We start from the raw sequence: 13,178 nt of genomic DNA, 5'->3' as shown, positions 1-13,178 counted from the left end.
TTGCTAGGGTGTTCTTGGCATGGTGACGAGGTGCTTCCGCTGGCCCAGAACAACATCAGTGTGGTATCACCTGGTTTAAGGACCCCTGTGAGTAGACAAAGGAGCCCCTAGCAAAGCAACAACCCACAGCAGCCTGCAACAGCAAAAGACTCCTTCCTGCTGACACGCATGGAGAGGAAGCACAACCTGCTGCAGGACTTCCCAGGCTGTGTTGGGCACATGTGAGCAAAGCCAGCTGTGAGAGGAGCATTCCCCACAGTAAATGTTTCCTCCACATCATCCTCCCAACCTCAGGCTGATGAGCAGAGTTAATTGTATGTTGACAGCTTCCAAGTAATTACAGCCATCCCCAGTCCAATGCTTACTGGTATGACATTGGTCATCCTCAACAAAGGAAGGCAGAGTAAAATATAGATTTTGATTAAAACTCTTTCTAGACCTTAAATTCTGCTTCCACCAGATGTTCTGCCCTGTATCCCTCCACTACCCTTCTCACTAGACACTAAGCCTGGCTGCCAAGTAAAACAAAACCCAGTATTTCTTTCATCCTTAGAAAACCACAGTGATGCAGCCAGTTTTACTTGCTCTATTGTACAAACTCCATTTGCAATCTGTCCTGGTGCATGCAGTCCACAAAGAGCATGAGAAGCTGCATGCTCGTTTGTAGGATTGACGCCATGCAAATCCTTCTCATTTCCAGCAAGTTGTGAAACACAAAAGGCAGGATATCCTGGAAGCAGCAAGATAAAACAACAAAAGAAAAAGGGGGAAAAAAGGCAGGTGTCCTCCTGGGAATAACTTACACTAGGCTTCTTTCAGGGCAGTAGCTAAACCTTTCATAAAGAAATCCAATTCAGCCCAAGCCACTTTGTGAAGCTGTCTACAAACATCTATACTTGAAGCACCAAAGATCCAGATCACGCTTCTGGGGCAGCCAAACGATGGGCAAGGACAATTTAAGTCAGGAAGCCAATTCAGGTGACATGCTGCAATATATACTGGAGGATTCATCATGCTTTATGCTCTGGTGAAGTTCAAATGAACGCTATCACATGCATCTGGGTCAAAATTTGACTGTCATTACATTCAACAGTGCAAAGACAAGGTATCAGCTATCACCAAACCCAAGTCTGCATCCCACGTATAACTCACTGTAGCCTGAAGCATCTGAGCTCCACACCAAGCCATTCCAGTTCCAGCTGAGTGAGGGCTCTTGAAGGAGAGCCCTGGTACCTGAATAAAGGGAAATCCTCCCTCAGCTACAGGAAGATCTCCAAAATAAAACTTTCATTCTTCTCCCACCTTTTCTTCTTGTTAGCATTGAAATAGCATTGAAGACCTTGACATGAGTACATAACAGAAGACACTTGAGTTTTTCTAACTTCCCTAGGTGGTAGCACAAGCTTTTAGTTTATGTTAGTTCAGCACAGTCCCAACATGGGCAGGAGATGCTTAAGGGAAATGGTGATATGTAAAAGAAAAAACACAAAACAAAACAAACTTCTTCACCAGTTGCAACCTGTAGACTGCTAAGATACGAGTGTCAAAAATACAACTCCTGCAACAACCACCAAACTCTGTTTAGATGCTTGCTTACATCACTAGAACAATTGCTTATAACATGTATTTATTTTTCCTGCAAATGTGGCTACTTGGCTCCCCTAACCCTTCAGGTGTGACACTTCAGTAGCTTTTTCTTAAGCAAAGGTCTGAACAAAGTAAAATTAAGTAGCTGACAAAATCCTCTGCTTACCCCACTGGCAGACTGGAGACAATATGTTAAAGAATTTTACTAGCTTAAGGTCTGCCTGCCTACAAGATGTCCATCACAGAGGTAGAGCATCCAATCTAGCTAAAGAAAAAGCCACACAAGCCCCATGCACAGCTGTATCCTGCCCATTCAGAGTTCTCCACGAAGTATGTAAAGCAGAGGATGTTGCAAATCTTTTTGAGAAGGTTCCTGTCATACCTGGATCCATTCAAAACTCTTTGGCCATTTCCACCAGGTCAACCCATAGAAATAAAAGAGGCTGCTAGAGAGAACATGCCAAGTCCTAGGAAAACATAAACCAATTAGCTCTCATTAATTACAACTCACCACACCTTAGAACACTGTCAGATGTCACTCCAAAATCTCTACCTGGCTTGAAGTGAAATATTTATCCCAAATTGCAAGGCCTCATGATCTTCTTACACCCACAGCAGGCACACTCAGGGTCAGTGTCTGGGCATGCAAGGGGATCAGGCAGCATCTTTCAGTTGAGAAGGAAAACATGGCTTTAAGATCAAGCCCAGGCATGGTAGGAAGGTCAAGCCCTGATGTTAATCTGTTTTGCCTTCAAACAGTCAAACCAGTATGTTTCTTCCACTACAATCTTCAAGCGTTTCCTCTGGTCCTCTTGGCTCCTCAGCCTTTCCCACTTTGGCATTATAGAATCACAGAATGGTCTGGGTTGGAAGGGACCTCCAAAGGTCATCTAGTCCAACACTCCCTGCAATAAACAGGGGCATCCTCAACTAGATCAGGTTGCCCAGAGCCCTGTCAGGCCTCACATTGAATATTTCCAGGGATGAGGCTTCAACCACCTCCCTGGGCAACCTGTTCCAGTGTTCCACTACCTCCATAGTAAAGAGCCTGTTCCTAACATCCAATCTACATCTGCTCTTCTCTAGTTTGAAGCCATTGCATCTGGTCCTGTGACTACAGGCCTTTGTAAATAGTGTCTCTCCATCATTTCTCAATCTTCATATGTTCCTCAAGAGGCTCACCTCAAACCAGTCTTCCTCCTGCTGCAAGTTTCTCTCTCTCTGCTACTACCTCCTCATAGGGCCAAAGCAGCAGAGTCACTCCACAAGCACGCCAGAGGCATAAAGCGGCCTTTGTCCACCCTCTTCCCTCCCACAGGGATTCATAAAGAAACCAAGATTAAGAGAGAACAACTCATCTCAAATAGCTGTTTCTATGAAACCACAGACATTTCCACTTCCACCTGATGTACTGAAGCATTCACTGCTTTTTATCACACCAAATCCCAATTTATTACTAAAATAACTCAGGTTTTTACATCAGGAAATAATAGAACTGCACTTTGTAAAGGGATTAAAGTATTCTCCTTCTACAGAGTTCCAAAACTGACCTGGGACCAAAGCAGAAGGGTCTGCAAGGGAAGCTGCAAAGGGTAATTTTAAAAATACAAAGTCTATGAACCAGCTTAATCTCTTAGTACCTTACTACCAGACTTAATACTGCACAAACAGACACACAACTGCGTATCTGGATTTAAACCAGAAGAGAATAATCCATAAGAGTCCATATGGTCAGCAAGTTATTTATATTTATCATTGCTGCTTTGGCCTTCAATATATACTTCTAAATCAAGCATGCAATGCAGAAATAGCCATAAGCACCTGATGCCGTAGCATCAGAAGAAGATATATTCATTTATAGTAGAAAAGACTGTTAAAGCCCCAAGAAATGGAGCTACTTAGTTCAGTGCCATGGCAAAACCCATGTTCTGTGTGTGCTGACCTTTTGAGCAAGACGTGGCATCAACCAGGTGGGAAGAGACCTCCAAGATCATCCTGAACAACACAAGAACAGGCTAAGAAAGATTATGTCAAAGATTTTTCTCCTCAGTAAGAAACAGTATTCTCTCCTTTGAAAAAAGGTAGATCTTCAAACCCATACAAGAAGATGACAGGGAGTTGGAACTAGATGGTCTTTAAGGTCTCTTCCAACCCAAACCATTCTATGAATCTATGAGCTAAAATCTGATTCAGATTACAGATTGCACCATATTCTGTTGGTATTTGAAAAGGCAAGTTGTTTGCCATGAGGGTGGTGGAATACTGGAACAGGTTGCCCAAGGAGGTGGTTGAGGCCCCATCTCTGGAAATATTCAAGGTTAAGTTTGACAGGGCTCTGGGCAACCCGATTTAGTTGAGGATGCCCCTTCTGACTGCAGATGTCCTTTGGAGGTCCCTTCCAATTCAAATCATTCTATGATCCTTCCTCTAGCCAAACTTTAACATTTGTCCTTACAGAAACGATCGAAACCAAAATACCAAGGTGTTAACACCACTTTCTTAGAAGCCCATAATGCATCTCCATACCCACCCACCCCAAAAAATATCACCAAACAATTTGCACATATGGCATTCATGCAGTGCATCAAACACTGTCTCAAGGTACAGTTGAGTTTCTGCCCACAATTCATTTTGGCTGCTTGAGAAGATGCAAGACACTGTAATGAGATGACAAAGATGAAGCTTGCACCGTCTCTTGAAACTTCTCTTCCTTCTGTACACTCACAATTAAATGCTTTCTTCCCAACAGCTGCTATTCAAGACAACTATGAAGACAAACCAAATTCTCTTCTGTTCCCAAAAACACTTTAACATTTGAAGCAATGCCTCAAGGACAGTTAGTGAAATCTTTAAAAACCATTATCATGGAATCATAGAATCAGCCAGGGTTGGAAGGGACCACAAGGATCATCTAGTTCCAAGTCCCCTGCCATGCCCAGGGACACCCTACCCTAGAGCAGGCTGCACACAGCCTCAGCCAGCCTGGCCTTAAACACCTCCAGGCATGAGGCCTCAACCACCTCCCTGGGCAACCCATGCCAGGATCTCACCACTCTCCTGCTCAACAACTTCCTCCTCACCTCCAGGCAGACTCTCCCCACCTCCACCTTTGCTCTATTCCCCCCAGTCCTAGCACTCCTTGATAGCCTATAAAGTCCTTCCCCAGCTTTTCTGTAGGCCCCCTTCAAATACTGTAAGGCCACAAGGAGGCCACCTGGGAGCCTCCTCTTCTCCAGACTGAACAGCCCCAACTCTTTCAGTCTGTCCTCAAAGCAGAGGTGCTCCAGTCCTCTGATCATCCTCTTGGCCCTTCTCTGGACATGCTGCAGCATCTCCACAACCCTCTTGTAATAGGGGCTCCAGAACTGGATGCAGTACTCCAGGTGGGGTCGCACCAGTGTGGAGCAGAGCAGGAGGATTGCTTCCCTCGACCTGCTGGCCACACTTCTCCTGATGCAGCCCAGGATCTGGTTGGCCCTCCCAGGCCAGTCTGAGAAACTACCCTAGCAAAGAGCAAACAAGGACAATAAAGTGATGATGCAGCATGCAGATGTATTCCCACAACGTAACACACAGCTGGCAAGTCTTTTTTTTGAGGGGGTGTGGGGAGGGAAATTAAAAATATTAAAATGGATGCAAAAGCAGGCCTGGCTGCATGCTCACTGAAAGACAAGCCAACAACGGTGACAGAAGAAGTGTCCCTGTAGCATCCACCAAAGTCACATTCCTCAAACGAGCAGGGCACCAAGGTGGGCAGGATGCCTGCACACAGCAGTCACCTAGCGAGTGAAAAGCGAGGCACAGCAAAATTGTTTCTTTGTGAAAGACTTTTCTTGCTATCACTTTTGCCACTGTAGGCCAACTTCAACCCTGGCAAGAGCGAAGCACAGATGAGAACTCAGAAGGGGATGTCTTCACCCCATTGCACCCACAGCTCCCTCACAGGTCATGCCAGAGGACTGGAAAAGGACATGCAGCCTTCCCACGGGCACCTTCTTCTGGAACATCATCTAGTCAGGTTGCTTTAGATCCAGGGCACTGAGAAGAAAGTTGAGATAACCCAAACCTTGCTGAGTGTCATGGCAACAGAGTACAGCAGATGTTCTGGACCATAGGCACCACAAGCCAGACTTGCTCAAAACATGAGCAACATGAACAATACTTACACAACTTCAGGTAAGCTCTGGAAAAGAGAAGACTCTGAGGAGACCTAGTTGTAACCTTTCAGTGCTTAAAAGGAGCTTAGACAAAAACAAAGGCCTGTTGCAACAGGACACAGAGTAATGGTTTCAAACTAAAAGTGTGTAAAGTCAGACTAGATATAGGAAGACTTTTTTTTTATAGTGAGGTTGGCTAAACACTGTAACATGTTGCCCACAAAGACATCCTTAGAAACACTCAAAATTAAGTTGGATGGGCTCTGAGCAATCTAACCCAGCTGAAGATGTCCCTACTCGTTACAGAGGGTTGGACTAGGTGACCTTTAATAATCCCTTCCAACCCAAACTATTCCATGATAAAATTCAGAAAGCTGCTTCTACCAATACAGCCATATAGAGATCTTGCTGATACTAGAGGGATTTTTGTGAACCACCACTCTGCTGCTTTTTTCTTTACCTCAATCTCAACCAAATCTGTTAAATCTGGTTAATTATAGAGGAAACAAATCTGCTCATCAAACTAAACAATTGTTTCCTACATAAATAATACTCCTAATTTAATTTTCTGTTTACTGCCTCCTAAAATAAACTCAGCAAATTCTTTGAAGGCATGCTGCTTCAAAAACATGGAAGTTTTACCTTAGAAAAGAATCACAGAATTGTTTCAGTTGGAAAAGACCTCTAAGAGTACAGAGTTCAACCATCAACCAAATAGCACCGTGGCCATTAAACCATGTCCCTAAGTGCCTTATCCTCACATTTCTTGAACACCTCCAGGGATATGGTGACTCCACCAGTTCCCTAGGCAGCCAGTCCCAATGCCTGATCACTCTTGCAGTAAAGACAATTTTTTTTCTTAACACTCAGCCTAAACCTCCCTTGGTGCAACTTGAGGCCACTTCCTCTTGTTCTACTGCCTGCGAGAAGGGACCAACTTGTTTGACCACTTCTGTCAAACCAGGGGTCTGTCTTTCTCAACTGAATGTTTCTCCTCAATCTGCCAGTGGGTGGATGAAAGGTAATTTCTTTGTGCTCCAGGGAATGAGAGATAGATGAGGCATCTGGAGTTAAACCTGTTTTTTGTATGTGCAGGCCAGAATGCTGCCGCACTCAGTTGCTCTCAGGAGTGCAAAAAGCAGACCAAGGCCAGTGTCTAAGCTGAGATGTGTCCCGGGCAGTGCCAAAGAGAGATGTCGTGAGTGCTATTAGAGCTGAGGTGGCCACATCTGTACATGCATCTCTTGGGGTTTGGTCTGCTCTCAGAAAAATCAATAGACAATTTCCCAGAGTCTTCAGCTGGAAGTCTGAGTGAACCCTGGGTTTATAAGTGCTCAAGAAAAGGCCTTTTTAAAGTTTTATGAGGAGAGGCTGAAAGAACTGGGATTCTGGAGAAGAGGCTGAGCAGAAACCTTATTGCCTGAAAGGAGGTTGCAATGAGGTGGGAGATTGGTCTCTTCTCCCTGGTATTAGGTGATAGGAGGAGAGGAAATGGCTGGAAATTGTGCCAGGAGGGTTAATGTGGATATTAAGAAAATTTTCTTTCTGGAAAGAGTGTTGGAACAGGGACATGGTTTAATGGGCACGATGGTATTAGGTCAACATTTGGACTCAATGACCTCGGAAGTCTTTTCCAGCCTCAATGATTCTATGTCCTTCAGGAGCCACACAAACCCTGAGTATGACCTGCAGCATAGCCAAGGCAGCACAGATACCAACCCATACTAACCAAAGGTTTGTGTACTTCATGCTACAAAGTAGCTGCGATTCAGCTGTGCAAAGCTCCAGGTGTAGCCAGCACCTTGTCTGCAGGGTAAATGCTGCCTGGCTGCAACTCGCTTCACTCTTCGCTGGAATAAAACTTGGTGTGCTGCAGGAGCTCCTAAACTACCTTCATAAAGCCTGCTATGCACTCCAGAGATGGGAACAGGCTTTGCCTTCAAGCTATGATGCTCAATACTGCACCAGGAGTGAAATGAACAAACCCTTCCAGGCCTCATCACACTTTGCTCCATTTTTACAGGCTGATCAACAGAAGAAAAAGCAAGAGTTCACTTTAGCTAAATCTCTTTTTCTTTAATTGGTATGGTAAGACAGTTGCCTATTGAGAGACAGAACTGGCATGCTCCTTCCAATAAAACCCATACTATTAACTACATGCACTCATTACTAGGACAAATCCTCCTGCTAGAGATTGAAGAGCCCATGGACTTGTCTTCTTCTTGCTGTCTTGAAATGTTCAATCATTTTTATCTGCCCATGAGTACTTTAAAACCCAGTCTCAGCTGAGGGTACCTAAAGAGACATAAACCTGTCTCTTTTTTTCTTACATAGGTTGATAGGGTTTCAGAACTGAGGATGCTGCAACATTTGGACATGGGCTGTGAAGCCTCACACAGTATGTACTACAGTATATAATCCATGTGGTTTTATCCCTCTCAATTTCCCAGTTCAAATCACAGTATGACCCTACACCTACATTTCCTACAGGATTACAGGCTGCACTCCTAAACCACAACGTTTTGCTGATGCATGCAACAGTTTGCCTCAACAGTCACTGCTTTAAACCCAAAGGCATTAAGTTGCAGGTGGTCAGCAGTAACTGATTCTAGGTGTTTATCACAGAAACTGCATTTCTTTGGAGAACTATCATTATTTTTCTACATAAAATGGCACACCTCTGCTATGAGGATAAGCTGAGGGAGCTGGGGCTGTTCAGCTTAGAAAAGAGAAGACTCCAGGAAGATATAATAACTGCCTTCCAGTGCGTGAAGGGATCCTACAGGAGGGCTGGAGAGGGACTTTTCATAATGGTGTCAAGAAACAGAACAAGGGGGGATGGTTTTAAACTGAAAGAGAGTAACTTTAGATGAGCTATGAGGAAGTTCTTCAGTATGAGAGTGGTGGGAGTCTGGAATAGGCTGCCCACAGAGGTTGCGGCTGCTCCCTCCCTGGAGGTGTTCAAGGCCAGGTTGGATGAGGCCTTGAGCGACCTGTTCCAGTGGGAGGTGTCTCTGCCTATGGCAGGGGGTTGGAACTGGATGATCCTTGAGGTGCCTTCCAGCCTAAACCATTTTATGATTCTGTCAGATGAAGGTGTTTGCATTGAACTTTCCTAAAGGGCTGTGGCCAAGACTGAACACATTATTCTGCTAATTTCAGCTTTACTGGTATGACAACTTACATGGTAAACTTCAACAGTATGGAATCTCAATACTCCATAACCCTCAGAAGGTCTGCTTCTTTACCTATCTTCATTACAGGACCTCCTTCCTAAAAACAGTACCTTGGGTTGGACCATCAAATATATCAAAATCCTCTTGTCCTCCAAAACAGAGCACCAAAACCAAGGCCTGAAACCCTTATTCAGTCTCCTTCAGACTTTGTGCTAACTGCAAAGACCTCAGTGCCAACAGCGAGCACAAGAGTGTCAGAATTGCCACCAGCACCACTTAGGCTGACTTGCTGCCTTGATGGTGACTCAAAATCACCCAGTGAGAACAATCACCCAGAGCTGTTATCTGTAGACCTTTGGCTCAGCTGTTTTCAAACACTTCAGATGAATAAATAATTTTCCTAGGACCAGCTCTACTGGGTCAGGTGGCAGGTATGCTGTTTCTGGTATGCTTCCTGCCATAGTCAGTGCCTGAAATTAACATAGAAAATTAACTAAATATTTGAAAGGGCTCTCCCAGTATGTACTCCTCCCAGGGTCCACACACAGCTCAGTGACCCTCTGAACTATAGGAGGTGCTTTGTGAAAGTCAGCTTTAGTGGATTTTTCTTCCACAAATTTGCACTGCTGCTTTTCAAGTCATAGAATCAACCAGGTTGGAAGAGACCTCCAAGCTCATCCAGTCCAACCTAGCACCCAGCCCTAGCCAGTGAAACAGACCATGGCACCAAGTGCCTCATCCAGGCTTTTCTTGAAGACCTCCAGGGACGGCAACTCCACCACCTCCCTGGGTAGCCCATTCCAATGCCAATCACTCTCTCTGTGAAGAACTTCCTCCTAACATCCAGCTTATACTTTCCCTGGCACAACTTGAGACTGTAAACTTTCCATATCCACAGGCTTCAGAAAGTATTTCCAAAGCTTAACTAACTACACAGTAGGTCAAAACCAAAACACATCCTTTTTGTTCCTTTTGAACCTGCCAGCTTCCAGTGACAATAAAAACATTCAACTTTGCCACATCACTCATGAGGACATCAACATTTCCAAAGCCTCCAAGCTTTTCCCTGCCCAGCGTTATCAAATACTGGGAGAATACAAAGGTTATACTGGGTCACAAAGTGTCTGCAAGGGTGGAGAAAGGAAGCTTCACCTAGCTTATGAGCACATTATGGTTAATAGGTCAAAATACTGACCCGCTATCAAAGCAAAAATGCATGGTGATCCCAGATCCTGAGGGACACAGGACTTTGAGCAGATTATACATCAACAACCACTTGAGCTAGAAATATGGGGGTGGGGAAGTGAGTTCAACTTGCAATTCTGCAAGCTAATACTGGCGTGGGTTTAATTCACAAAGCTATTTAGCCTTGCAGCAAACTTGACTGCCTGCATGTTCACACTGTTGGCTATACAGTTTTACAGCCAAAGGCATAACTGTACCCTCACTAAGGAGTTTATTAACTTCCACACATGAAAATCTCATCCACCAAAAACACACTCATGCTAAACTCTAATTCTTGCATAAGTAAAAACAACACCACAAGAGTTTAACTTATAGAATCACAGGGATCATATGGGTCCTCTAGAGATTGAGCCCAACACCCCTGCCAAAGCAGGATCACCTAGGGCAGGCCACACAAGAAAGCATCCAGGAAGGTTTTGGAAGCCTTCCAGAGAAGAAGACTCCACAGCCTGTCTGGGCAGCCTGTTTCAGTGCTCTGTCACCTTCACAGTAGAGTTTTTTTTCCCCATGTCGTGGTGGAACTTCCTGTGTTCCAGTTTGTACCCGCTGCCCCTTGTCCTTTCACAGAACATCACTGAAAAGAGACTGGCACCTTCATCATGACACCCACCCTCGAGATATTTATAGACATGAATAAGACCCCCTCTCAGCCCTCTCAAGACTAACAGCCTCAGACCTCTCAGGCTGTCCCACTTCAATGATAACCTTTTGCAGTTATTTTATGAACTGTATGGAATTAAACTGCACATCAGCACGGTTTTATGGTATTTAAATACTGAAAGAAGATATTTGCTTCTCATATTAAATCTGCACAAGGATAATTTTAATCATTACATCATTTCTACTGTTAACAGGCTTTTTTTGTTTGCTTGTTTCCTAGCATTCTCCTGTCTTGAAAAGGAAAACTTCAGTGACATTTAACTCCTGAGCTCACCTCCAGCCTGTTAATTTGTCACATTTGCAACAGAAGGAAGAGTCAGTCCTGTGGCCAACCTTTGTACTTAGATGGCTGTGAACCCAGCTCATAGGCTGCTCGCAGCCCAGCAATGCCAAATGAACTGTAAGAAATTAGATCGCTTCCGAGAGCGAGATGGGACACAAGTCACAACATAATCCTTCCCTCCACCTTGTGAGAAAGGGCTGACAATCAGCAACACGTAGATGAAACCACAGCTAGCAAACATCCTTTTATACAACCTGTAATCTATTAATGTAGATATCTCAGTCTCTGGTGGCATTAGGAATTACCAGTTAGGAAACCTGAGGACTGTGTCAGGCAAGCATGGGCACTAAATAGGCTGCACTGCCAGCTGCATTCAAGTGATGACCCATTAATGAAATCAACCTTTTTCAAGTTTTCCTACACAGTGATGAACCCAAGTTCCAGGAATCAGGTACCAGGTTGGGGTAGTACATCACTACTCCGTGCTCTCCAAAAACAGAGCCTGCAAAAGTACTCCAACGAGAAACAGGCCAGGAGAAGATGGTTTTTAGTTACAGAACCAGTGATGCCGTGTCTGGCTAGTCAAGGCTCTGACAGATTTACTTTCCTTGACAAGGACAACCCTACCGGGAGAGGAGCTCAGCTGCAACTCAACAGGGACGGAATTTTATAAAACAACTCGAACATTAGGAGAAAAAAACAAACAAACAAAAGCAAAAAGCCACAGGAAATAAATTTCCCATGACAGTTCCTTTAAGGAAGCAGAGAAAAATCACTTTAGCCTGTGACCGTACCCAGGGGAAGGTCCGCGCACAGCCCGTCTCTCCCCGGGGCCGGCGGGAAGCGCTCACCCGCGGAGCTGCTCTTCCCGGCCCGCACCAACAGGTTTCTCCCCGAGATCTACCGGCGCTACCCGAGCCTGCAGACCCCAGAGCCGGCACCAGGGCGCATCTCGGGCTACGACTCCGGCGGTACCGGGGCATGTAAGGTGAAAGCTGCCGGCGCAACAGCCGCCGCCGCTGTCCCTCCCAGGCGCCTCCGCCGCCCCGTTCCCGTCCTCTTCCCCCCAGCCCCGAGCAGCGCTTAAAGAGACAACTGCCGCTGCACCCAGCCTTTGCTGCCAGAGGGCTCTTGCTCTTGTAAAGTCTCGCTCCCCACGACGAAGCCTCCGGCGTACGCCCCACCAGGGAGCCGATCGCACCTGCCGGCGAACCGGGCCGCGCCTCCCCGGGGCCGGTCGAGAGGAGCCGGTGGCGGGGAAGGCGCTAGGACAGCGCGCCGCGGCCAGGCCAGGCGGCCGGAGTCCCCCTGTCGGGCAGAAGTGCGGCGGGGGACGGCGAGAGAGCCCAAAGGCCTGCTGCGCCGCGTCCTTACCTGCTGCTGCTTCTGCTGCCTGCGCTGGGCGCTCGGCTGCCAGCCCTGCTGCCGCCGCTGCTGCGCTGCTCTGCGCCGCCCCCGGCCGCCCGGCACAGCTCTGCCCGGCCGCCCGGGACGTCAGCGCCACGGCCGGGGGCGGGGGCTGCGCCAGCGACGGCGGTGGGAGGGAGGTGGAGCCGGTGGCAGCGGCAGCTGGGAAGCGCGGGCCGGGCGCGGCGGCCCTCCCTCAGCAGCGGTGTTGCCTGACAGGGAGCCCCAGCCTGCCGCCCGGCCCGGGGCTCCACGCCGCGGGTGTTGTTCAGGGTTGGCTTGGCGCCGCGCCGCGCTTGCGGCCGGCATAGGAGTTTTACCTTTTCTTTTTTCAGCTGATTTCTTTACAGAAAGAGTCCGTTTTAGGGTTATCTTTGTCTCCATTAACGGCTGCCCCGTGAAGGGAAGTAGGTGGCAGAGCAGGTGACAGGTGTCCTGCTGTGGCAAACCTTGGAAGTCTGAAATGGTTTAGCCTCCCTGCTCTGCTCATGCTAAGCTGTCCCCACTCTCAACAGGCCTGTCCTCGGGGACCTGCCCTGTGTGACGGCTCAGCTGTTGCCTGCCCCCCCACCACCACTGAAGAAAATCACCCAGACTGGACTCAGCTGAGCTGGAAACTAGAATGGAGCTTTATATTTATTTACAGCTTAGCACAGTTTACAA

At 46.7% G+C, this 13,178-nt stretch overlaps 1 protein-coding gene across 6 annotated transcripts in view; it reads right to left on the bottom strand.

Annotated features, from left to right (window-relative positions):
* MYO6 (myosin VI) overlaps nt 1–12,578 on the bottom strand; it is a 117,870-nt gene extending 105,292 nt beyond the window's left edge. For all 6 annotated transcript variants that reach the window (XR_010306986.1, XM_064164234.1, XM_064164235.1 and 3 more), the window contains exon 1: nt 12,483–12,578. The gene's annotated coding sequence lies outside the window, so the exon portion shown is untranslated. The remainder of the gene's footprint in view (nt 1–12,482) is intronic.
* Between the last annotated feature and the right edge of the window lie 600 nt (nt 12,579–13,178).

Source organism: Pogoniulus pusillus, chromosome 25 (genome assembly GCF_015220805.1).
Source record: "Pogoniulus pusillus isolate bPogPus1 chromosome 25, bPogPus1.pri, whole genome shotgun sequence".
NCBI lineage: Eukaryota > Metazoa > Chordata > Aves > Piciformes > Lybiidae > Pogoniulus > Pogoniulus pusillus.
Note: the sequence above shows the minus strand (reverse complement) of the source record. Positions and strands in the feature narration are given on the sequence as shown.